Raw genomic sequence first — 27,815 nt, 5'->3', positions numbered from 1 at the left:
ACGTGGTACAACGGCTAAGACCGCGTGCTAGTGACTTACGCCTTAAGCGAGGGGGTGCAGGTTCGAATCCCGGCTGAGGTAAATTTTTAAAAAAAATTTTATATTTTTTCTTTTTTTTCTTCATTATATTATTTATTTAATGTGTTTTTCGATACATTAAGGGATCCTACATTTAAAAAAAAATTTTTTTATTCGAGAAATTTCAAATACAGCTTAAAAACTGAAAATTTCCCGGAAAATTAGTTTATTTATATTATTATTTTTTTTTACTCCTGTTGCAATATTTTCACGAAAGTTTAGCATCCGAAAAATGCTCTATGCTTAAAATCAATCGTCTTTCTTGGTGAAAGAACGCATAAAGGAATAAATAATAAAACAAAATAAAATGGCGGGAAAAAGGCTCAAATTTCGAGTCCGTCTAACTCCCTTTAATATTAAGCTATAATTTTCAAACTCGGGCGGAAAGTTGGCCTCTATGAGCCAAACCACCCTACCGAGAAAATTTTTTATAGACCATATAGGGGGGCCACAAAGGTCCCTCAAGTATTTTTGTTTAGCTGACCGGGAGAGGGTACTTGAAGCTATGTAGTAGCTTGATCTCCGTATAAGCGTGGTACAACGGCAAAGACAGCGTGCTGGTGACTTACGCCTTAAGCGAGGGGGTGCAGGTTCGAACCCCGGCAGAGGTCAATTTTTAAAATTTTTTATATTTTTTTTTTTTACATTATATTATATATTTAATGTGTTTTTCCATACATTAAAGGATCCTACATGCAAAAAAATTTTTTTTATTAGAGAAATTTCAAATACAGCTAAAAAACTGAAAATTTCCCGGAAAATTAGTTTATTTATATTATTATTTTTTTTTTACTCCTGTTACAATATTTTCACGAAAGTTTAGCATCCGAAAAATGCTCTGTGTTTAAAATCAAGCGTCTTTCTTGGTGACAGAACGCGTAAAGGAATAAATAATAAAACAAAATAAAATGGCGGGAAAAAGGCTCAAATTTCAAGTCCGTCTAACTCCCTTTAATATTAAGCTATAATTTTCAAACTCGGGTGGAAAGTTGGCCTCTATGAGCCAATCCACCCTACCGAGAAAAAGTTTTATAGACCATATAGGGGGGCCACAAAGGCCCCTCAAGTATTTTTTTTTATCTAACCGGGAGAGGGTACTTCAAGCTATGTAGTAGCCTGAGCTCCGTATAAACGTGGTACAACGGCTAAGACCGCGTGCTAGTGACTTACGCCTTAGGCGTGGGGGTGCAGGTTCGAACCCCGGTAGAGGTCAATTTTTAAAATTTTTTACATTATATTATATATTTAATGTGTTTTTCCATATATTAAAGGATCCTACATGCAAAAAATAATTTTTTTTATTCGAGAAATTTCAAATACAGCTTAAAAACTGAAAATTTCCCTTAAAACTAGTTTATTTATATTTTCTATTTTTTTTTTACTCCTGTTGCAATATTTTCACGAAAGTTTAGCATCCGAAAAATGCTCTATGTTTAAAATCAAGCGTCTTTCTTGGTGACAGAACGCGTAAAGAAATAAATAATAAAACAAAATAAAATGGCGGGAAAAAAGCTCAAATTTCAAGTCCGTCTAACTCCGTTTAATATTAAGCTATAATTTTCAGACTCGGGCGGAAAGTTGGCCTCTATGAGCCAATCCACCCTACCGAGAAAATGTTTTATAGACCATATAGGGGGGCCACAAAGGCCCCTCAAGTATTTTTGTTTAGCTGACCGGGAGAGGGTACTTGAAGCTATGTAGTAGCCTGATCTCCGTATAAGCGTGGTACACCGGCTAAGACCGCGTGCTGGTGACTTACGCCTTAAGCGAGGGGGTGCAAGTTCGAACCCCGGCTGAGGTCAATTTTTAAAATTTTTTATATTTTTTTCTTTTGTTTTTTTTTACATTATATTATTTATTTAATGTGTTTTTCGATACATTAATGGGTCCTACATGCAAAAAATAATTTTTTTTATTTTTATGAAATTTCAAACACAGCTTAAAAACTGGAAAATTCCCAGAAAATTAGTTTATTTATATCATTTTTTTTTCACTCCTTTTATAATATTTTCACGAAAGTTTAGCATCCGGAAAATTTTCTATGTTTAAAATCAAGCGTCTTTCTTGGTGAAAGAACGCATAAAGGAATAAATAATAAAACAAAATAAAATGGCGGGAAAAAGGCTCAAATTTCAAGTCCGTCTAACTCCCTTTAATATTAAGCTATAATTTTCAAACTCGGGCGGAAAGTTGGAATCTATGAGCCAATCCACCCTACCGAGAAAAATTTTTATAGACCATATAGGGGGGCCACAAAGGCCCCTCAAGTATTTTTTTTTATCTAACCGGGAGAGGGTACTTGAAGCTATGTAGTAGCCTGATCTCCGTATAAGCGTGGTACAACGGCTAAGACCGCGTGCTGGTGAATTACGCCTTAAGCGAGGGGGGGCAGGTTCGAACCCCGGTAGAGGTCAATTTTTAAAATTTTTTACATTATATTATATATTTAATGTGTTTTTCCATACATTAAAGGGTCCTACATGCAAAAAATAATTTTTTTTATTTTTATGAAATTTCAAACACAGCTTAAAAACTGGAAAATTCCCGGAAAATTAGTTTATTTATATCATTTTTTTTTACTCCTTTTACAATATTTTCACGAAAGTTTAGCATCCGAAAAATTCTCTATGTTTAAAATCAAGCGTCTTTCTTGGTGAAAGAACGCATAAAGGAATAAATAATAAAACAAAATAAAATGGCGGGAAAAAGGCTCAAATTTCGAGTCCGTCTAACTCCCTTTAATATTAAGCTATAATTTTCAAACTCGGGCGGAAAGTTGGCCTCTATGAGCCAAACCACCCTACCGAGAAAATGTTTTATAGACCATATAGGGGGGCCACAAAGGCCCCTCAAGTATTTTTTTAGCTAACCGGGAGAGGGTACTTGAAGCTATGTAGTAGCCTGATCTCCGTATAAACGTGGTACAACGGCTAAGACCGCGTGCTGGTGACTTACGCCTTAAGCGAGGGGGTGCAGGTTCGAACCCCGGCTGAGGTCAATTTTTAAAATTTTCTTACATTTTTTCTTTTGTTTTTTTTTACATTATATTATTTATTTAATGTGTTTTTCAATGTATTAAAGGATCCTATATGCAAAAAAAAATTTTTTTTATTCGGGAAATTTCAAATAATGCTTAAAAACTTGAAAGATTCCGGAAAATTATTTTGTTTTTATTATATTATTTTATTTAAACTTCTTTTACAATATTTTCACGATAGTTTAGCTTGCGAAATGTATTCTGTGTTTGAAATCAAGTGTCTTTCTTGATGAAAGAACGCATAATGGAGTAAAAAATAAAATAAAATGGCGGGAAATAGGTTCAAATTTCAAGTCCGTCTAACTCCCTTTAATATTAAGCTATAATTTTCAAACTCGGATGAAAAGTTGGCCTCTATTAGCCGAAACACCCTACTAAGGAAAATTTTCATAGACTAATTAGAGGGGGCTGCAAAGGCCGCTCAAGTATTTTTTTTAGCTAACCAGGAGAGGGTACTTGAAGCTATGTAGTAGCCTGATATCCGTATAAACGTGGTACAACGGCTAAGACCGCGTGCTAGTGACTTACGCCTTAAGCGAGGGGGTGCAGGTTCGAATCCCGGCTGAGGTAAATTTTTAAAAAAAATTTTATATTTTTTCTTTTTCTTCTTCATTATATTATTTATTTAATGTGTTTTTCGATACATTAAGGGATCCTACATTTAAAAAAAATTTTTTTTATTCGAGAAATTTCAAATACAGCTTAACTGAAAATTTCCCGGAAAATTAGTTTATTTATATTATTATTTTTTTTTACTCCTGTTACAATATTTTCACGAAAGTTTAGCATCCGAAAAATGCTCTATGCTTAAAATCAATCGTCTTTCTTGGTGAAAGAACGCATAAAGGAATAAATAATAAAACAAAATAAAATGGCGGGAAAAAGGCTCAAATTTCGAGTCCGTCTAACTCCCTTTAATATTAAGCTATAATTTTCAAACTCGGGCGGAAAGTTGGCCTCTATGAGCCAAACCACCCTACCGAGAAAATGTTTTATAGACCATATAGGGGGGCCACAAAGGCCCCTCAAGTATTTTTTTAGCTAACCGGGAGAGGGTACTTGAAGCTATGTAGTAGCCTGATCTCCGTATAAACGTGGTACAACGGCTAAGACCGCGTGCTGGTGACTTACGCCTTAAGCGAGGGGGTGCAGGTTCGAACCCCGGCTGAGGTCAATTTTTAAAATTTTCTTACATTTTTTCTTTTGTTTTTTTTTACATTATATTATTTATTTAATGTGTTTTTCAATGTATTAAAGGATCCTATATGCAAAAAAAAATTTTTTTTATTCGGGAAATTTCAAATAATGCTTAAAAACTTGAAAGATTCCGGAAAATTATTTTGTTTTTATTATATTATTTTATTTAAACTTCTTTTACAATATTTTCACGATAGTTTAGCTTGCGAAATGTATTCTGTGTTTGAAATCAAGTGTCTTTCTTGATGAAAGAACGCATAATGGAGTAAAAAATAAAATAAAATGGCGGGAAATAGGTTCAAATTTCAAGTCCGTCTAACTCCCTTTAATATTAAGCTATAATTTTCAAACTCGGATGAAAAGTTGGCCTCTATTAGCCGAAACACCCTACTAAGGAAAATTTTCATAGACTAATTAGAGGGGGCTGCAAAGGCCGCTCAAGTATTTTTTTTAGCTAACCAGGAGAGGGTACTTGAAGCTATGTAGTAGCCTGATATCCGTATAAACGTGGTACAACGGCTAAGACCGCGTGCTAGTGACTTACGCCTTAAGCGAGGGGGTGCAGGTTCGAATCCCGGCTGAGGTAAATTTTTAAAAAAAATTTTATATTTTTTCTTTTTCTTCTTCATTATATTATTTATTTAATGTGTTTTTCGATACATTAAGGGATCCTACATTTAAAAAAAATTTTTTTTATTCGAGAAATTTCAAATACAGCTTAACTGAAAATTTCCCGGAAAATTAGTTTATTTATATTATTATTTTTTTTTACTCCTGTTACAATATTTTCACGAAAGTTTAGCATCCGAAAAATGCTCTATGCTTAAAATCAATCGTCTTTCTTGGTGAAAGAACGCATAAAGGAATAAATAATAAAACAAAATAAAATGGCGGGAAAAAGGCTCAAATTTCGAGTCCGTCTAACTCCCTTTAATATTAAGCTATAATTTTCAAACTCGGGCGGAAAGTTGGCCTCTATGAGCCAAACCACCCTACCGAGAAAATTTTTTATAGACCATATAGGGGGGCCACAAAGGCCCCTCAAGTATTTTTGTTTAGCTGACCGGGAGAGGGTACTTGAAGCTATGTAGTAGCCTGATCTCCGTATAAGCGTGGTACAACGGCTAAGACCGCGTGCTGGTGAATTACGCCTTAAGCAAGGGGGTGCAGGTACGAACACCGGCTGAGGTCAATTTTAAAAAAATTTTACATTTTTTTCTTTTGTTTTTTTTACATTATATTATTTATTTAATGTGTTTTTCGATACATTAAAGGATCCTACATGCAAAAAATAATTTTTTTTATTTTTATGAAATTTCAAACACAGCTTAAAAACTGGAAAATTCCCAGAAAATTAGTTTATTTATATCATTTTTTTTTTCACTCCTTTTACAATATTTTCACGAAAGTTTAGCATCCGAAAAATTCTCTATGTTTAAAATCAAGCGTCTTTCTTGGTGAAAGAACGCATAAAGGAATAAATAATAAAACAAAATAAAATGGCGGGAAAAAGGCTCAAATTTCAAGTCCGTCTTACTCCCTTTAATATTAAGCTATAATTTTCAAACTCGGGCGGAAAGTTGGAATCTATGAGCCAATCCACCCTACCGAGAAAAATTTTTATAGACCATATAGGGGGGCCACAAAGGCCCCTCAAGTATTTTTTTTCAGCTAACCGGGAGAGGGTACTTGAAGCTACGTAGTAGCCTGATCTCCGTATAAACGTGGTACAACGGCTAAGACCACGTGCTAGTGACTTGCGCCTTAAGCGAGGGGTGCAGGTTCGAACCCCGGCAGAGGTAAATTTTTAAAATTTTTTATATTTTTTTTTTTTTACATTATATTATATATTTAATGTGTTTTTCCATACATTAAAGGATCCTACATGCAAAAAAATTTTTTTTTATTAGAGAAATTTCAAATACAGCTTAAAAACTGAAAATTTCCCGGAAAATTAGTGTATTTATATTATTATTTTTTTTTTACTCCTGTTACAATATTTTCACGAAAGTTTACCATCCGAAAAATGCTCTGTGTTTAAAATCAAGCGTCTTTCTTGGTGACAGAACGCGTAAAGGAATAAATAATAAAACAAAATAAAATGGCGGGAAAAAGGCTCACATTTCAAGTCCGTCTAACTCCCTTTAATATTAAGCTATAATTTTCAAACTCGGGCGGAAAGTTGGCCTCTATGAGCCAATCCACCCTACCGAGAAAAATTTTTATAGACCATATAGGGAGGCCACAAAGGCCCCTCAAGTATTTTTTTTTAGCTAACCGGGAAAGGGTACTTCAAGCTATGTAGTAGCCTGAGCTCCGTATAAACGTGGTACAACGGCTAAGACCGCGTGCTAGTGACTTACGCCTTAAGCGAGGGGGAGCAGGTTCGAACCCCGGCAGTGGTCAATTTTTAAAATTTTTTATATATTTTTTTTTTACATTATATTATATATTTAATGTGTTTTTCCATACATTAAAGGGTCCTACATGCAAAAAATAATTTTTTTTATTTTTATGAAATTTCAAACACAGCTTAAAAACTGGAAAATTCCCGGAAAATTAGTTTATTTATATCATTTTTTTTTTACTCCTTTTACAATATTTTCACGAAAGTTTAGCATCCGAAAAATTCTCTATGTTAAAAATCAAGCGTCTTTCTTGGTGAAAGAACGCATAAAGGAATAAATAATAAAACAAAATAAAATGGCGGGAAAAAGGCTCAAATTTCAAGTCCGTCTAACTCCCTTTAATATTAAGCTATAATTTTCAAACTCGGGCGGAAAGTTGGAATCTATGAGCCAATCCACCCTACCGAGAAAATTTTTTATAGACCATATAGGGGGGCCACAAAGGCCCCTCAAGTATTTTTTTTTAGTTAACCGGGAGAGGGTACTTGAAGCTATGTAGTAGCCTGAGCTCCGTATAAACGTGGTACAACGGCTAAGACCGCGTGCTAGTGACTTACGCCTTAAGCGAGGGGGTGCAGGTTCGAACCCCGGCAGAGGTCAATTTTTTAAAATTTTTTTTTTTTTTTTTTTTTACATTATATTATATATTTAATGTGTTTTTCCATACATTAAAGGATCCTACATGCAAAAAATAATTTTTTTTATTCGAGAAATTTCAAATACAGCGTAAAAACTGAAAATTTCCCTTAAAACTAGTTTATTTATATTTTCTATTTTTTTTTTTACTCCTGTTGCAATATTTTCACGAAAGTTTAGCATCCGAAAAATGCTCTATGCTTAAAATCAATCGTCTTTCTTGGTGAAAGAACGCATAAAGGAATAAATAATAAAACAAAATAAAATGGCGGGAAAAAGGCTCAAATTTCAAGTCCGTCTAACTCCCTTTAATATTAAGCTATAATTTTCAAACTCGGGCGAAATGTTGGCCTCTATGAGCCAATCCACCCTACCGAGAAAAAATTTTATAGACCATATAAGGGGGCCACAAAGGCCCCTCAAGTATTTTTTTTTAGCTATCCGGGAGAGGGTACTTCAAGCTATGTAGTAGCCTGAGCTCCGTATAAACGTGGTTCAACGGCTAAGACCGCGTGCTAGTGACTTACGCCTTAAGCGAGGGGGTGCAGGTTCGAAACCCGGCAGAGGTCAATTTTAAAAATTTTTTATATTTTTTTTTTACATTATATTATATATTTAATGTGTTTTTCCTTACATTAAAGGATCCTACATGCGAAAAAAAAATTTTTTATTAGAGAAATTTCAAATACAGCTTAAAAACTGAAAATTTCCCGGAAAATTAGTTTATTTATATTATTATTTTTTTTTTACTCCTGTTACAATATTTTCACGAAAGTTTAGCATCCGAAAAATGCTCTGTGTTTAAAATCAAGCGTCTTTCTTGGTGACAGAACACGTAAAGGAATAAATAATAAAACAAAATAAAATGGCGGGAAAAAGGCTCAAATTTCACGTCCGTCTAACTCCCTTTAATATTAAGCTATAATTTTCAAACTCGGGCGGAAAGTTGGAATCTATGAGCCAATCCACCCTACCGAGAAAAATTTTTATAGACCATATAGGAGGGCCACAAAGGCCCCTCAAGTATTTTTTTTAGCTAACCGGGAGAGGGTACTTGAAGCTATGGAGTAGCCTGAGCTCCGTATAAACGTGGTACAACGGCTAAGACCGCGTGCTAGTGACTTGCGCCTTAAGCGAGGGGGTGCAGGTTCGAACCCCGGCAGAGGTCAATTTTTAAAATTTTTTATATTTTTTTTTTACATTATATTATATATTTAATGTGTTTTTCCATACATTAAAGGATCCTACATGCAAAAAAAATTTTTTTATTAGGGAAATTTCAAATACAGCTTAAAAACTGAAAATTTCCCGGAAAATTAGTGTATTTATATTATTATTTTTTTTTTACTCCTGTTACAATATTTTCACGAAAGTTTAGCATCCGAAAAATGCTCTGTGTTTAAAATCAAGCGTCTTTCTTGGTGACAGAACGCGTAAAGGAATAAATAATAAAACAAAATAAAATGGCGGGAAAAAGGCTCAAATTTCAAGTCCGTCTAACTCCCTTTAATATTAAGCTACAATTTTCAAACTCGGGCGGAAAGTTGGCCTCTATGAGCCAATCCACCCTACCGAGAAAAATTTTTATAGACCATATAGGGGGGCCACAAAGACCCCTCAAGTATTTTTTTTTAGCTAACCGGGAGAGGGTACTTCAAGCTATGTAGTAGCCAGAGCTCCGTATAAACGTGGTACAACGGCTAAGACCGCGTGCTAGTGACTTACGCCTTAAGCGAGGGGGTGCAGGTTCGAACACCGGCAGAGGTCAATTTTTAAAATTTTTTATATTTTTTTTTACATTATATTATATATTTAATGTGTTTTTCCTTACATTAAAGGATCCTACATGCAAAAAATAATTTTTTTAATTCGAGAAATTTCAAATACAGCTTAAAAACTGAAAATTTCCCTTAAAACTAGTTTATTTATATTTTCTATTTTTTTTTACTCCTGTTGCAATATTTTCACGAAAGTTTAGCATCCGAAAAATGCTCTATGTTTAAAATCAAGCGTCTTTCTTGGTGACAGAACGCGTAAAGAAATAAATAATAAAACAAAATAAAATGACTTGAAAAAGGCTCAAATTTCAAGTCCGTCTAACTCCCTTTAATATTAAGCTATAATTTTCAGACTCGGACGAAAAGTTGGCCTCTATGAGCCAAACCACCCAACCAAGAAAATTTTTTATAGACTATATAGGGGGGCCACAAAGGCCCCTCAAGTATTTTTTTTTAGCTAACCGGGAGAGGGTACTTGAAGCTATGTAGTAGCCTGATCTCCGTATAAACGTGGTACAACGGCTAAGACCGCGTGCTGGTGACTTACGCATTAAGCGAGGGGATGCAGGTTCGAACCCCGGCTGAGGTCAATTTTTAAAATTTTCTTACATTTTTTCTTTTGTTTTTTTTTACATTATATTATTTATTTAATGTGTTTTTCAATGTATTAAAGGATCCTATATGCAAAAAAAAATTTTTTTTATTCGGGAAATTTCAAATAATGCTTAAAAACTCGAAAGATCCCGGAAAATTATTTCATTTTTATTATATTATTTTATTTAAACTTCTTTTACAATATTTTCACGATAGTTTAGCTTGCGAAATGTATTCTGTGTTTGAAATCAAGTGTCTTTCCTGATGAAAGAACGCATAATGGAGTAAAAAATAAAATAAAATGGCGGGAAATAGGTTCAAATTTCAAGTCCGTCTAACTCCCTTTAATATTAAGCTATAATTTTCAAACACGGATGAAAAGTTGGCCTCTATTAGCCGAAACACCCTACAAAGGAAAATTTTCATAGACCAATTAGAGGGGGCTGCAAAGGCCCCTCAAGTATTTTTTTTTAGCTTACCAGGAGAGGGTACTTGAAGCTATGTAGTAGCCTGATCTCCGTATAAACGTGGTACAACGGCTGAGACCGCGTGCTAGTGACTTACGCCTTAAGCGAGGGGGTGCGGGTTCGAATCCCGGCAGAGGTAAGTTTTTAAAAAAAATTTTATATTTTTTCTTTTTTTTTTATTATATTATTTATTTAATGTGTTTTTCGATACATTAAGGGATCCTACATGCAAAAAAATTTTTTTTTATTCGAGAAATTTCAAATACAGCTTAAAAACTGAAAATTTCAAGGAAAATTAGTTTATTTATATTATTATTTTTTTTTACTCCTGGTACAATATTTTCACGAAAGTTTAGCATCCGAAAAATGCTCTATGCTTAAAATCAATCGTCTTTCTTGGTGAAAGAACGCATAAAGGAATAAATAATAAAACAAAATAAAATGGCGGGAAAAAGGCTCAAATTTCGAGTCCGTCTAACTCCCTTTAATATTAAGCTATAATTTTCAAACTCGGGCGGAAAGTTGGCCTCTATGAGCCAAACCTCCCAACCGAGAAAATTTTTTAGAGACCATATAGGGGGGCCACAAAGGCCCCTCAAGTATTTTTGTTTAGCTGACCGGGAGAGGGTACTTGAAGCTATGTAGTAGCCTGATCTCCGTATTAGCGTGGTACAACGGCTAAGACCGCGTGCTGGTGACTTACGCCTTAAGCAAGGGGGTGCAGGTACGAACACCGGCTGAGGTCAATTTTAAAAAATTTTTATATTTTTTTCTTTTGTTTTTTTTACATTATATTATTTATTTAATGTGTTTTTCGATACATTAAAGGATCCTACATGCAAAAAAAAATTTTTTTATTCGAGAAATTTCAAATACAGCTTAAAAACTGAAAATTTCCCGGAAAATTAGTTTATTTATATTATTATTTTTTTTTTACTCCTGTTACAATATTTTCACGAAAGTTTAGCATCCGAAAAATGCTCTGTGTTTAAAATCAAGCGTCTTTCTTGGTGACAGAACGCGTAAAGGAATAAATAATAAAACAAAATAAAATGGCGGGCAAAAGGCTCAAATTTCAAGTCCGTCTAACTCCCTTTAATATTAAGCTATAATTTTCAAACTCGGGCGGAAAGTTGGCCTCTATGAGCCAAACCACCCTATTGAGAAAATTTTTTATAGACCATATAGGGGGGCCACAAAGGGCCCTCAAGTATTTTTGTTTAGCTGACCGGGAGAGGGTACTTGAAGCTATGTAGTAGCCTGAGCTCCGTATAAACGTGGAACAACGGCTAAGACCGCGTGCTGGTGACTTACGCCTTAAGCGAGGGGGTGCAAGTTCGAACCCCGGCTGAGGTCAATTTTTAAAATTTTTTATATTTTTTTCTTTTGTTTTTTTTTTACATTATATTATTTATTTAATGTGTTTTTCGATACATTAAAGGGTCCTACATGCAAAAAATAATTTTTTTTATTTTTATGAAATTTCAAACACAGCTTAAAAACTGGAAAATTCCCAGAAAATTAGTTTATTTATATCATTTTTTTTTCACTCCTTTTATAATATTTTCACGAAAGTTTAGCATCCGAAAAATTCTCTATGTTTAAAATCAAGCGTCTTTCTTGGTGAAAGAACGCATAAAGGAATAAATAATAAAACAAAATAAAATGGCGGGAAAAAGGCTCAAATTTCAAGTCCGTCTAACCCCCTTTAATATTAAGCTATAATTTTCAAACTCGGGCGGAAAGTTGGAATCTATGAGCCAATCCACCCTACCGAGAAAAATTTTTATAGACCATATAGGGGGGCCACAAAGGCCCCTCAAGTATTTTTTTTAGCTAACCGGGAGAGGGTACTTGAAGCTATGGAGTAGCCTGAGCTCCGTATAAACGTGGTACAACGGCTAAGACCGCGTGCTAGTGACTTGCGCCTTAAGCGAGGGGGTGCAGGTTCGAACCCCGGCAGAGGTCAATTTTTAAAAATTTTTATATTTTTTTTTTCATTATATTATATATTTAATGTGTTTTTCCATACATTAAAGGATCCTACATGCAAAAAAATTTTTTTTTATTAGAGAAATTTCAAATACAGCTTAAAAACTGAAAATTTCCCGGAAAATTAGTGTATTTATATTATTATTTTTTTTTTACTCCTGTTACAATATTTTCACGAAAGTTTAGCATCCGAAAAATGCTCTGTGTTTAAAATCAAGCGTCTTTCTTGGTGATAGAACGCGTAAAGGAATAAATAATAAAACAAAATAAAATGGCGGGAAAAAGGCTCAAATTTCAAGTTCGTCTAACTCCCTTTAATATTAAGCTATAATTTTCAAACTCGGGCGGAAAGTTGGCCTCTATGAGCCAATCCACCCTACCGAGAAAAATTTTTATAGACCATATAGGGGGGCCACAAAGGCCCCTCAAGTATTTTTTTTTAGCTAACCGGGAGAGGGTACATGAAGCTATGTAGTAGCCTGAGCTCCGTATAAACGTGGTACAACGGCTAAGACCGCGTGCTAGTGACTTACGCATTAAGCGAGGGCGTGCAGGTTCGAACCCCGGCAGAGGTCAATTTTTAAAATTTTTTATATTTTTTTTTTAACTTATATTATATATTTAATGTGTTTTTCCATACATTAAAGGATCCTACATGCAAAAAATAATTTTTTTTATTCGAGAAATTTCAAATACAGCTTAAAAACTGAAAATTTCCCTTAAAACTAGTTTATTTATATTTTCTATTTTTTTTTTACTCCTCTTGCAATATTTTCACGAAAGTTTAGCATCCGAAAAATGCTCTATGTTTAAAATCAAGCGTCTTTCTTGGTGACAGAACGCGTAAAGAAATAAATAAAAAAACAAAATGAAATGGCCGGAAAAAAGCTCAAATTTCAAGTCCGTCTAACTCCCTTTAATATTAAGCTATAATTTTCAGACTCGGACGAAAAGTTGGCCTCTATGAGCCAAACCACCCAACCAAGAAAATTTTTTATAGACTATATAGGGGGGCCACAAGAACCCCTCAAGTATTTTTTTTTAGCTAACCGGGAGAGGGTACTTGAAGCTATGTAGTAGCCTGATCTCCGTATAAACGTGGTGCAACGGCTAAGACCGCGTGCTGGTGACTTACGCCTTAAGCGAGGGGGTGCAGGATCGAACCCCGGCTGAGGTCAATTTTTAAAATTTTCTTACATTTTTTCTTTTGTTTTTTTTAACATTATATTATTTATTTAATGTGTTTTTCAATGTATTAAAGGATCCTATATGCAAAAAAAATTTTTTTTTTATCCGGGGAAATTCAAATAATGCTTAAAAACTCGAAAGATCCCGGAAAATTATTTTATTTTTATTATATTATTTTATTTAAACTTCTTTTACAATATTTTCACGATAGTTTAGCTTGCGAAATGTATTCTGTGTTTGAAATCAAGTGTCTTTCTTGATGAAAGAACGCATAATGGAGTAAAAAATAAAATAAAATGGCGGGAAATAGGTTCAAATTTCAAGTCCGTCTAACTCCCTTTAATATTAAGCTATAATTTTCAAACTCGGATGAAAAGTTGGCCTCTATTAGCCGAAACAACCTTCTAAGGAAAATTTTCGTAGACCAATTAGAGGGGGCTGCAAAGGCCCCTCAAGTATTTTTTTTTAGCTAACCAGGAGAGGGTACTTGAAGCTATGTAGTAGCCTGATCTCCGTATAAACGTGGTACAACGGCTAAGACCGCGTGCTAGTGACTTACGCCTTAGTCGAGGGGGTGCAGGTTCGAATCCCGGCTGAGGTAAATTTTTAAAAAAAATTTTATATTTTTTCTTTTTTTTCTTCATTATATTATTTATTTAATGTGTTTTTCGATACATTAAGGGATCCTACATGCAAAAAAAATTTTTTTTATTCGAGAAATTTCAAATACAGCTTAAAAACTGAAAATTTCCCGGAAAATTAGTTTATTTATATTATTATTTTTTTTTACTCCTGTTACAATATTTTCACGAAAGTTTAGCATCCGAAAAATGCTCTATGCTTAAAATCAATCGTCTTTCTTGGTGAAAGAACGCATAAAGGAATAAATAATAAAACAAAATAAAATGGCGGGAAAAAGGCTCAAATTTCGAGTCCGTCTAACTCCCTTTAATATTAAGCTATAATTTTCAAACTCGGGCGGAAAGTTGGCCTCTATGAGCCAAACCACCCTACCGAGAAAATTTTTTATAGACCATATAGGGGGGCCACAAAGGCCCCTGAAGTATTTTTGTTTAGCTGACCGGGAGAGGGTACTTGAAGCTATGTAGTAGCCTGATCTCCGTATAAGCGTGGTACAACGGCTAAGACCGCGTGCTGGTGACTTACGCCTTAAGCAAGGGGGTGCAGGTACGAACACCGGCTGAGGTCAATTTTTAAAAATTTTTATATTTTTTTCTTTTGTTTTTTTTACATTATATTATTTATTTAATGTGTTTTTCGATACATTAAAGGATCCTACATGCAAAAAAAAAATTTTTTTATTCGAGAAATTTCAAATACAGCTTAAAAACTGAAAATTTCCCGGAAAATTAGTTTATTTATATTATTATTTTTTTTTTACTCCTGTTACAATATTTTCACGAAAGTTTAGCATCCGAAAAATGCTCTGTGTTTAAAATCAAGCGTCTTTCTTGGTGACAGAACGCGTAAAGGAATAAATAATAAAACAAAATAAAATGGCGGGAAAAAGGCTCAAATTTCAAGTCCGTCTAACTCCCTTTAATATTAAGCTATAATTTTCAAACTCGGGCGGAAAGTTGGCCTCTATGAGCCAATCCACCCTACCGAGAAAAATTTTTATAGACCATATAGGGGGGCCACAAAGGCCCCTCAAGTATTTTTTTTTTAGCTAACCGGGAGAGGGTACTTGAAGCTATGTAGTAGCCTGAGCTCCGAATAAACGTGGTACAACGGCTAAGACCGCGTGCTAGTGACTTATGCCTTAAGCGAGGGGGTGCAGGTTCGAACCCCGGCAGAGGTCAATTTTTAAAATTTTTTATATTTTTTTTTTTTTACATTATATTATATATTTAATGTGTTTTTCCATACATTAAAGGATCCCACATGCCAAAAAAAAATTTTTTATTAGAGAAATTTCAAATACAGCTTAAAAACTGAAAATTTCCCGGAAAATTAGTTTTTTTATATTATTATTTTTTTTTTACTCCTGTTACAATATTTTCACGAAAGTTTAGCATCCGAAAAATGCTTTGTGTTTAAAATCAAGCGTCTTTCTTGGTGACAGAACGCGTAAAGGAATAAATAATAAAACAAAATAAAATGGCGGGAAAGAGGCTCAAATTTCAAGTCCGTCTAACTCCCTTTAATATTAAGCTATAATTTTCAAACTCGGGCGGAAAGTTGGCCTCTATGAGCCAATCCACCCTACCGAGAAAAATTTTTATAGACCATATAGGGGGGCCACAAAGGCCCCTCAAGTATTTTTTTTAGCTAACCGGGAGAGGGTACTTCAAGCTATGTTGTAGCCTGAGCTCCGTATAAACGTGGTACAACGGCTAAGACCGCGTGCTAGTGACTTACGCCTTAAGCGAGGGGGTGCAGGTTCGAACCCCGGCATAGGTCAATTTTTAAAATTTTTTATATTTTTTTTTTACATTATATTATATATTTAATGTGTTTTTCCTTACATTAAAGGATCCTACATGCAAAAAATAATTTTTTTATTCGAGAAATTTCAAATACAGCTTAAAAACTTAAAATTTCCCGGAAAATTAGTTTATTTATATTATTATTTTTTTTTTACTCCTGTTACAATATTTTCACGAAAGTTTAGCATCCGAAAAATGCTCTGTGTTTAAAATCAAGCGTCTTTCTTGGTGACAGAACGCGTAAAGGAATAAATAATAAAACAAAATAAAATGGCGGGCAAAAGGCTCAAATTTCAAGTCCGTCTAACTCCCTTTAATATTAAGCTATAATTTTCAAACTCGGGCGGAAAGTTGGCCTCTATGAGCCAAACCACCCTATTGAGAAAATTTTTATAGACCATATAGGGGGGCCACAAAGGGCCCTCATGTATTTTTGTTTAGCTGACCGGGAGAGGGTACTTGAAGCTATGTAGTAGCCTGAGCTCCGTATAAACGTGGTACAACGGCTAAGACCGCGTGCTGGTGACTTACGCCTTAAGCGAGGGGGTGCAGGTTCGAACCCCGGCTGAGGTCAAATTTTAAAATTTTTTATATTTTTTTCTTTTGTTTTTTTTTTTACATTATATTATTTATTTAATGTGTTTTTCGATACATTAAAGGGTCCTACATGCAAAAAATAATTTTTTTTATTTTTATGAAATTTCAAACACAGCTTAAAAACTGGAAAATTCCCAGAAAATTAGTTTATTTATATCATTTTTTTTTTTTACTCCTTTTACAATATTTTCACGAAAGTTTAGCATCCGAAAAATTCTCTATGTTTAAAATCAAGCGTCTTTCTTGGTGAAAGAAGGCATAAAGGAATAAATAATAAAACAAAATAAAATGGCGGGAAAAAGGCTCAAATTTCAAGTCCGTCTAACTCCCTTTAATATTAAGCTATAATTTTCAAACTCGGGCGGAAAGTTGGAATCTATGAGCCAATCCACCCTACCGAGAAAAATTTTTATAGACCATATAGGGGGGCCACAAAGGCCCCTCAAGTATTTTTTTAGCTAACCGGGAGAGGGTACTTGAAGCTATGTAGTAGCCTGAGCTCCGTATAAACGTGGTACAACGGCTAAGACCGCGTGCTAGTGACTTGCGCCTTAAGCGAGGGGGTGCAGGTTCGAAACCCGGCAGAGGTCAATTTTTAAAATTTTTTATATTTTTTTCTTTTGTTTTTTTTTTTACATTATATTATTTATTTAATGTGTTTTTCGATACATTAAAGGGTCCTACATGCAAAAAATAATTTTTTTTATTTTTATGAAATTTCAAACACAGCTTAAAAACTGGAAAATTCCCAGAAAATTAGTTTATTTATATCATTTTTTTTTTTTACTCCTTTTACAATATTTTCACGAAAGTTTAGCATCCGAAAAATTCTCTATGTTTAAAATCAAGCGTCTTTCTTGGTGAAAGAAGGCATAAAGGAATAAATAATAAAACAAAATAAAATGGCGGGAAAAAGGCTCAAATTTCAAGTCCGTCTAACTCCCTTTAATATTAAGCTATAATTTTCAAACTCGGGCGGAAAGTTGGAATCTATGAGCCAATCCACCCTACCGAGAAAAATTTTTATAGACCATATAGGGGGGCCACAAAGGCCCCTCAAGTATTTTTTTAGCTAACCGGGAGAGGGTACTTGAAGCTATGTAGTAGCCTGAGCTCCGTATAAACGTGGTACAACGGCTAAGACCGCGTGCTAGTGACTTGCGCCTTAAGCGAGGGGGTGCAGGTTCGAACCCCGGCAGAGGTCAATTTTTAAAATTTTTTATATTTTTTTTTACATTATATTATATATTTAATGTGTTTTTCCATACATTAAAGGATCCTACATGAAAAAAAATTTTTTTTTATTTGAGAAATTTCAAATACAGCTTAAAAACTGAAAATTTCCCGGAAAATTAGTGTATTTATATTATTATTTTTTTTTACTCCTGTTACAATATTTTCACGAAAGTTTAGCATCCGAAAAATGCTCTGTGTTTAAAATCAAGCGTCTTTCTTGGTGACAGAACGCGTAAAGGAATAAATAATAAAACAAAATAAAATGGCGGGAAAGAGGCTCAAATTTCAAGTCCGTCTAACTCCCTTTAATATTAAGCTATAATTTTCAAACTCGGGCGGAAAGTTGGCCTCTATGAGCCAAACCACCCAACCAAGAAAATTTTTTATAGACTATATAGGGGGGCCACAAAGGCCCCTCAAGTATTTTTTTTTAGCTAACCGGGAGAGGGTACTTGAAGCTATGTAGTAGCCTGATCTCCGTATAAACGTGGTACAACGGCTAAGACCGCGTGCTGGTGACTTACGCCTTAAGCGAGGGGGTGCAGGTTCGAACCCCGGCTGAGGTCAATTTTTAAAATTTTTTATATTTTTTTCTTTTGTTTTTTTTTACATTATCTTATTTATTTAATGTGTTTTTCGATACATTAAAGGGTCCTACATGCAAAAAATAATTTTTTTTATTTTTATGAAATTTCAAACACAGCTTAAAAACTGAAAATTTCCCTTAAAACTAGTTTATTTTTATTTTCTATTTTTTTTTACTCCTGTTGCAATATTTTCACGAAAGTTTAGCATCCGAAAAATGCTCTATGTTTAAAATCAAGCGTCTTTCTTGGTGACAGAACGCGTAAAGAAATAAATAATAAAACAAAATAAAATGGCGGGAAAAAGGCTCAAATTTCAAGTCCGTCTAACTCCCTTTAATATTAAGCTATAATTTTCAGACTCGGACGAAAAGTTGGCCTCTATGAGCCAAACCACCCAACCAAGAAAAATTTTTATAGACTATATAGGGGGGCCACAAAGGCCCCTCAAGTATTTTTTTTAGCTAACCGGGAGAGGGTACTTGAAGCTATGTAGTAGCCTGATCTCCGTATAAACGTGGTACAACGTCTAAGACCGCGTGCTAGTGACTAACCCCTTAAGCGAAGGGGTGCAGGTTCGAACCCCGGCAGAGGTCAATTTTTAAAATTTTTTATATATACATATTTTTTTTTTACATTATATTATTTATTTAATGTGTTTTTCGATACGTTAAAGGATCCTACATGAAAAAAAAATTTTTTTTATTCGAGAAATTTCAAATACAGCTTAATAACTGGAAAATTCCCGGAAAATTAGTTTATTTATATCATTTTTTTTTTTACTCCTTTTACAATATTTTCACGAAAGTTTAGCATCCGAAAAATGCTCTATGTTTAAAATCAAGCGTCTTTCTTGGTGAAAGAACGCATAAAGGAATAAATAATAAAACAAAATAAAATGGCGGGAAAAAGGCTCAAATTTCAAGTCCGTCTAACTCCCTTTAATATTAAGCTATAATTTTCAAACTCGGGCGGAAAGTTGGAATCTATGAGCCAAAACACCCTACCGAGAAAATTTTTTATAGACCATATAGGGGGGCCACAAAGGCCCCTCAAGTATTTTTTTTAGCTAACCGGGAGAGGGTACTTGAAGCTATGTAGTAGCCTGATCTGCGTATAAACGTGGTACAACGGCTAAGACCGCGTGCTAGTGACTTACGCCTTAAGCAAGGGGGTGCAGGTTCGAACCCCGGCTGAGGTAGACTTTTAAAAAATTTTATATTTTTTTCTTCTGTTTTTTTTACATTATAATATTTATTCAATGTGTTTTTTGATATATTAAAGGATTCTATATATAAAAAATAATTTTGTTTCACTCAGGAAATGTCAATTAATGCTTAAAAACTGGAAAAATCTCGGAAAATTAGTTTATTTATATTATAATATTTTTTTTACTCCTTTTACAATATTTTCACGAAAGTTTAGCATCCGAAAAATGCTCTATGTTTAAAATCAAGCTTCTTTCTTGGTGAAAGAACGCATAAAGGAATAAATAATAAAACAAAATAAAATGGCGGGAAAAAGGCTCAAATTTCAAGTTTGTCTAACTCCCTTTAATATTAAGCTATAATTTTCAAACTCGGGCGGAAAGTTGGCCTCTATGTGCCAAACCACCCTACCGAGAAAAATTTTCATAGACCATGTAGGGGGGCCACGAAGGCCCCTCAAGTATTTTTTTTTAGCTTACTGGGAGAGGGTACTTGGAGCTATGTAGTAGCTTGATCTCCGTATGAACGTGGTACAACGGCTAAGACCGTGTGCTAGTGCCTTACGCCTTAAGTGAGGGGGGTGCAGGTTCGAACCCCGGCTGAGGTCAATTTTTAAAATTTTCTTACATTTTTTCTTTTTTTTTCTTTTTTTTTACATTATATTATTTATTTAATGTGTTTTTCAATGTATTAAAGGATCCTATATGCAAAAAAAAATTTTTTTTATTCGGGAAATTTCAAATAATGCTTAAAAACTCGAAAAATCCCGGAAAATTATTTTATTTTTATTATATTATTTTATTTAAACTTCTTTTACAATATTTTCACGATAGTTTAGCTTGCGAAATGTATTCTGTGTTTGAAATCAAGTGTCTTTCTTGATGAAAGAACGCATAATGGAGTAAAAAATAAAATAAAATGGCGGGAAATAGGTTCAAATTTCAAGTCCGTCTAACTCCCTTTAATATTAAGCTATAATTTTCAAACTCGGATGAAAAGTTGGCATCTATTAGCCGAAACACCCTACAAAGGAAAATTTTCATAGACCAATTAGAGGGGGCTGCAAAGGCCCCTCAAGTATTTTTTTTTTAGCTAACCGGGAGAGGGTACTTGAAGCTATGTAGCAGCCTGATCTCCGTATAAACGTGGTTCAACGGCTAAGACCGCTAGTGTCTTGCGCCTTAAGCGATGGGGTGCGGGTTCGAACCCCGGCTGAGTTTAGTTTTTAAATTTTTTTCTTTTGTTTTTTTTACATTATTTTATTTATTTAATGTGTTTTTTGATATATTAAAGGATCCTATATATAAAAAATAATTTTGTTTTATTCAGGAAATTTTAATTAATGCTTAAAAACTGGAAAAATCTCGGAAAATTAGTTTATATATATTATAATATTTTTTTTACTCCTTTTACAGTATTTTCACGATAGTTTAGCATGCGAAATGTGTTCTGTGTTTAAAATCAAGTGTCTTTCTTAGTGAAAGATCGCATAATGGAATAAAAAATAAAGTCCAAGGAACTAACGCTTCACCGTTATAAATTTTGAACATTTTAAGCCAGTATTATAAACGAAAAGGAGTTAGAGTTATAATTAAAACATTTCAAGCATGATTTTGCCTAGGAGAATAAATTAGATAAATTTGTAAGAGATGCATAGAATAGTAAAAAACAACAATCTCGAAGACACTTTTCCATACATTGACGTTTGTCATATGTTTTTCAAGTGTGACATTGGACAATTGTCATTCATGATAGCTAGATGCAGTGGCGCACGCTCATTCTCCATACTAAATTTGATAAAAAATGACTTAAGAAAGAATGAGTCATCATGAGCATTGAATATGATGTGCTGGAAAATGATTTTAGCAATGTGATAGAAGGCTTCACCTCTCAAAACGCGTAAAAAGTATTGCTATCTTAAACTTTTGATGAAAATGATGTAATTAAAGCTTTTATAATAATGTACAAATGTTTTACTTTCTTAAAATTATTCAAAAGTAAAATTTTTTCTTTGAAATTACTCATAAAGAGCCCCCTAATGAAGACAGGCCGAGGGCTCCCAAAACGGCTCTGCTTTTTGGATTATAGATTTTCATTTAAAAAAGTTTAATATATAACCTTAACGCTAGTTTCGTGTACAAAATGAATAAATAATGAAAATTTGATCGAGCTTACACTTTATCGTTCTCATTTATCTGCTTTATAACTAAAGTTTTTCTGGAGAGCATGCATAGCGCTATCGAAAGGCGGAGCTCCAAAACTAGCACAGCAGTACGTTGTAGTTTTGGGAGGTAATGTACCAATAGTTTCGTCAAGAAAGCTGTCCAAAGTTTAGAACAATTAATGTTAATTTTACTTTGTGTGTATTTCACCATATCTCGAAAACTTATAAAAAGAATTTGAAAAATTTTTGCTCTCAGTTATAAAGATCGTTTATCCAAAAGAAAATTCTATGCAAAATATAACTTATAGTAAATGCTAATTATTTTATTTAATAATAGTCGAAAAATTGAACTGCAGGGTAGAAATTTTTTTCAAAATTTAACTTTTCACTAATTGACCGATTTTGCTACTTAAAATTGCATTCTATAAAATGATGTAAAAAAATTATCTACTATACAATTCAAAAATTTTAAGACTTATATTAAATAAAAAACCAATGATCATTTACTAAAAGATAAATTTTGAGTGGAATTAAATTAAAATAAACGAATTTTACAACTGTGAACAAAAATCTTGCAATTCGTTTAAAAAGTACTAAAAAAAAAAAAATTAACATGAAGGAATCCAAATTTTGGAATTCTCTTCTGTCCAAACTATTGGAAGCATATTTCCAGAGTTCCGGCTGCCCCCAATATCTTGGGGGTCAGACATCTACATCACTAAAAAAAAAAAGTTGGTTTACTCAGAGAAAGTGCATTTTTGTGTCTGATTTCGTAAAATATTATTACTGTAAGACTGTCTTTTTTGTGTTAAAAGGGCATTTATACTCTATTCCTTTATTACTTGTTAAAAGCGCCAAATACTGTCTTTGGAGATTCTGGACCTCATTTCAAATCAACTTAAATAGAGTTGAACCGTTTAATGCTCATTATATGAATTATTTGCTTATGCTTTACTGCTACTTCGTAACCTGAATTAATAGTGCTTTGTTTTTTTAATAAAGTGGAAAACTGTATTCTTTCTTCTTAGAATAAATCAATTATATTTTAAATGGGAATAAAAAGTACATTAAGTGCTTAATTTCTGGATCACTTTTATCAATATTAATGTACTTAAGTGTGTACTCAATAAAAGTTAATTTAAAAAAAAGAGCTGTTTTTGTACAATTGTTTTTAAAAATTCTGCAAATCAAGTTTCGTTTCTTTTTTGCTTACTATGGCAGGTAACACAACTTTTTTTTTAATTACAATTAATTTAAGGCAGAAAGTAAGATTTGTATACTATTGAATTTGTAATTTTTGTTGAGAAGAATATAATTACATGCAGAGAATTGTCATTTTATGTTTAAATTTCATATTGGTTCAAAATCAAAGTCACTGATCCTAACCTATTTCAAGCATTGATTTGAAATAAATACTGTACTAAAATTTGAATATATGTCCAATTTTATTGTGTTTTTAATCGATTTTATTAACACACTGCGTTTTTAATCGAATTTATTAACACAGAAACTGTTCGTGTAGAACAGTTTCTGTGTTATTCTTCGTGTAGAACAGTTTCTGTGTTAATAAATTAATTCAAATATGGTGTTTTATGCTTTTTAAAGTGTTGACCACGCTGTAATTGGTCTTGTACCAGGAAGGTTCTGCGTTCGAATCCCGCTTAGTGCATAGGTGTAATCTATCTGTCCTTTTAATGGTGACGTTGATCCACCTTAATGGGGCCCACAAAACAGAAATAAACAATAGTGCCTGTCACGTGCCATATGTTGCCAAAAGTGGTGGGCATTGAAATAATATTTCTGAAAAATATTAATCTTTGGAATATCTGGCACATCATTAATACAAAGTCATCTTAAAGACTAACAGTTAAAATTGAGTCAGCTACTTTAAAAAAAAAAAATCTTTCTTGTGTTTCAAATTTTATAAATTAGAATGTCTTTAAAGATTAACAGAATATTGTATTTTAAGTTTATACAATTGTATAATATTTTTATGCTCAATTGACTGAACTAAATGATAAATTCTATATTATGCCTTTTGAGGTAACAATATGTCTTTTTAAATCTGTTCTGGCTCTTTCTTTTAGTATCTTGCTTTTTTTTTTATGTGTCACGTTGATGCATTCTTTTATATATATATAACGTCGTTGCCGAGAGGAAGGATAAAAACAGGTCTTAGGCAGGGAAAGAAGGTACAATATTTAATTTTTAGAGAGAGAACAATCATCAAAGTGACACAAAATTGTTGTGTTCTGCAATGAAAGTTAGTTTCCCAAAACTGTGGCTTTTCTTCAAGTCAAGTGTTCTATTGTTCAATACTTATCAGTGTTTCAATCAAATGACTTCTACAATCGTACTATTGGACATATTTTCTAAATTTAAGAAGTTTTTAATTAAATACAGTAGCATTAAATTCTAAATTGAAATTTATTTAAACTGAAACAGTTGCAGTGAAATAGTTGTAAGCTTGTATATAAAGTGAACTAAGTACCTTGGATAGATAGTCTATAAAATAGCAGCTTTCCCTTAATCTTCAAGAAATGATAAATAAATGAGATACATTTTCTTTTGATAATTTTTATTTTTACCTCTTTATTTATTTTTTTAGTGGTAAGTAAGAGTACAGCATATATGTAAAAAGTACAAAATAGGATACAAAAAAAAAAAAATAAATAAATAAATTTGGATTAGAAAAATTGAAGCATGTCTATTTTTTTTCGTTCTTATACAATAGACAAAGAGTATTGGTAGACAGCTTGACTCTATGATGGTGCAATCACATTAGGTTTATGACAGCTACTAGTGGCAACATCCTGAGAAAAGGAGCAGCTAAAAGTCTTGTCTGCTTATTCAGCTGTAAAATAGAAGCATTTTTCTTGATAAAAAAATTTAAATCATGTTACCTTACAGTTCTGCAGTGGGTCAGAATCTAATCTAAGACATAAATTATATTAATATCTGACAACTATGCCAAATAATAAAGAGCTTAATTATTTTTATGAATATAAAAAATTTACAATTATATCTAATACATATAACAAATTAATGACTAAATTTTGACTTGTCATGGCACAGAGATATTCTTCAAAGCGAATGAGTATCTGCATAAATCATAGTAGAAACTTGAAGTCCTGGTAAACATATCTCACAGAAAAGCTTTAAGCAGACAATGCTGTGAGATTATTCTCCGGGACATTATCCAGGTAAAAGCTAGAAGAGAACAAGTTGCTTCAAATTAGTATTGCACTCAAGATACCTTGTGAAAATTTCAATCGATGGCTAAGTATATAACTAAAAGCACAGCTTTTTAAATTGTAAATCTAAAAAGGATTGAAAACATTACTTCGAATCAACTTGAGTAACAGAGTGAAAGAGGGACATTTAACACAAAAGTATACATTTTAAGAGAACATTTTCAATTACCAGAAAAGTGTTATAAGCATGCACACATACAATTACATATATAAGAAAAATACCTACAAATTAAACTTCCGACACCTTCAGAGAAGTTTCACTACTCGTTATTAAAAAGCATAATAAACATTATTACAAAGTAGTAATGTTAAATATATCACATTATATATAAGCAGTAACATTCATTCATAGAAATGTTAAATATTTTTTTCTCGGCAAAAGACAGACGAGAACAAGTTGCTTCAATTAGATAACAAGATATCTTGAATTGCAATCAAGATATCTTGTTAAGATTTCAACTGATGGTTGAGTATATAGTTAAAAACACAACTTTTCAAATTGTAAATCTAACAAAGGATTGCATCTATTAGTCTGAATCAACTTGAATTACAGAGTGAAAGAGGATCATTTAACACGGAAGTATACATTTTAAGAGAAAATTTTTAATAACCAGGAAAGTATTATAAGCATGCACACATACAATTATATATATATAAAATAAAAAATGCCCACGATTTATTAAACCTGGGTCATCCAACATCTTCCAGGACTACTTGCGACACCGTCAGAGTAGTCTCCCTACACTTTTGGGTGGAAGCGCTACTCCAACTCATACTTTGGGATTTGGTGCATTCGTCAATTAAAAAATTAAAACATACAAAAGGAGTTGAAAAGGGTGTTAATATCTGAAGGCATGTTGACGCAGTTAACAGAATATTGGAGCAAACATCCACAATTAGACAATCACTCTCGTGCTTTGCTAGTTGACCAAAAAGCTTTTATTAACAATAAAAAATTGGCCCACTTCCTCCATACATGTTTAACTTGTCATGAGGTTGAACTAATTCTCTCAACTCAATCTTCTAGCATTCAGGTGTTCACTCAAGTATTATAGTTATAATGGGTTTTGCAAAAATGAATTTTTGAATCACATAGTTACAGTCTAGTAAAAGAAGTAAAAACTAAAGGAAGATAGTTCTCATTGTTACAATTTTAAGTTACGTCTAAGTGTTGATAGGTTACTGGGTTACAAAGTTACATTGAGAGTTAAATTGTTAAAATTAAATAAATTATTGTTATGACAGGTTTGCTGCTCGGTTTCTTATTTTCAATTCTTTTGCAAGTCTCTAATTTAGTCAGGTTGCTTACGTCTAAAAGAGAGGGGTAGTGTCTGATTAATCTTATTTATTATTTCTGTTGTAGAATCCATCAGAGTTTAGACATAAATAACAGCATTTAAAGAACAAGACAATCACAGGATATTACATCACAACATTTAATAGTTAGTCACAGCACAGATTTTTTAAAATTTATTTTCTTTGCATATGACATAAATGAGCTCACGGCCAACTGCTTGATCGGCGTGTGCACTGCCTACGGTAGAAACTAGTTGCAGAACTGTGGTGAACAATAATTTTGTACAAAATAAGAGGTAAACAGCAGAGCAACAATTTTGTGCTTTTGTATAAACAACTGAAGTTTATTTAAAAATGATAAAAGATTTCGCTTTTGTAAGAGATAATAAGTCTGTGTATAGTTCATTTTGTAAATATACATCTTTAACCTTAGCTGATAATTGTCTTTGCCAGGTCCTGTGAATGTGCCATTTACATAGCAAATGTGAAACCTTTTCAAAAATCGTATTGAATGGATCAGCTGTAATTTTATAATTAGTCATTATACAATTACAATTTAGGTTTGGAATTTTAGATTTAAGAGAAAGAAATACTTAATGGTTTCTGCATCTAAACTGCTAGTAATAAAATGTGCAACTGGATAACTATGTCCAAACTCTGTAACTGAAGTTTATCTAAAAATATGATAAATATTTGTGTTATGAATTAAGCTAAAGAGAATTTACTACATTATCAAGTAAAATTTAAATAGAACATAAACAAGAAAACCTATATTTCTTTTAGACTTCTCTTATACCTCACAACTTGCAAACTTAATTCTTTATTCTGATCTTTTAGAACAGACACATTTACAGACTGATGGCAGAAATAACTAACTTTTTAAAAGATTAACATAAGCAACTAACTTAACTTTCTGATACAAGAACAATGTTAACCTTCAAGGAGAAAAAATAAATCTTCAAAAAATAACTAAAGTATCACACCAATATTAACAAAAATATGGTTTAATAACACAAGCCTGCGAAATTGAAGTTTTTGAAAAATAGAAGAGAAGTTATTGTTGATTTATATGTTATTTGATGCGCTGATTTCGAAAATGACCTTCATTTTTCCTAATCACATTAGGATTTTTTGTTAAATCGATATTAATGTTTTTACTAAAATCCTATTTGGAAAGGAATTCTCTCAAACAATTTTTCAAGTACAAGTCGGTAACTGCTCTCTTTATTCATTTTGATCTATGTAAAATTTAATCTTGTGAAAGAAAATTGATTTTTGAGCTATCAGTTAATTTTTTATAGGTTAAAATGAATAAAAAATACTGTTACCAGACCGCACAAGTCACCTCTGGTCGAGAGAAAAACAATAAGTTCCTTGCGTTTAAACTTTTTACATCAGTTTCTGGAAGAAAATTACCAACATACCATTAAAAAAAATTTTTTTATTAAGATAGCTTACGTAAAATTGACGATTGACCAAGAATAGCAAATATTGTGTATGTGTTCCTTTATTTTTAAATGCAAAAAGTTATTAATTTTAAGAGAAAGTTCTTTTTATATATAAAAAAATTATAAAAAAATACATTTAAAGTAAGAAAAGTTTATTTAATTCTAAAAAAGTTTTCTTTGAATATTATCACAGGCTTAATTAG

This window comes from Parasteatoda tepidariorum, chromosome 10 (genome assembly GCF_982258835.1).
Source record: "Parasteatoda tepidariorum strain Cologne lab strain chromosome 10, Ptep-v5.0, whole genome shotgun sequence".
NCBI classification, from domain to species: Eukaryota; Metazoa; Arthropoda; class Arachnida; order Araneae; family Theridiidae; genus Parasteatoda; species Parasteatoda tepidariorum.
Note: the sequence above shows the minus strand (reverse complement) of the source record.